The following is a 323-nucleotide window of genomic DNA, read 5'->3' as shown; positions in this document are numbered from 1 at the left end:
ATTTTATAAATATTTGAATTAGGATTTAAGAGCACAAGAAATTATGAAAACCAGATTGTGCTTATTTTGAAATGTGTATCTCCTGAAAATAAAATGAGTCAAGGGGCTCTTAATTTCAAAGACTTGTGAATAGTAAAGTGTGTTTTGACACTGATGCTACCCACCAAGGACTGCGGATGAGGAAGGGGGTGAACTCTAGAGCTACCTGGTAGACTGTTCAGTTCTCCAATATACTGTATTTATAGTTTACAGTAACCTGAATAGGCTTTAGGTAGTTTGTTGTGTAGACTTTTTCTTTTAAAGATTTTTATTGGGGAATTGGG

Source organism: Hipposideros armiger, unplaced genomic scaffold, assembly GCF_001890085.2.
Source record: "Hipposideros armiger isolate ML-2016 unplaced genomic scaffold, ASM189008v1 scaffold_482, whole genome shotgun sequence".
NCBI lineage: Eukaryota > Metazoa > Chordata > Mammalia > Chiroptera > Hipposideridae > Hipposideros > Hipposideros armiger.
Note: the sequence above shows the minus strand (reverse complement) of the source record.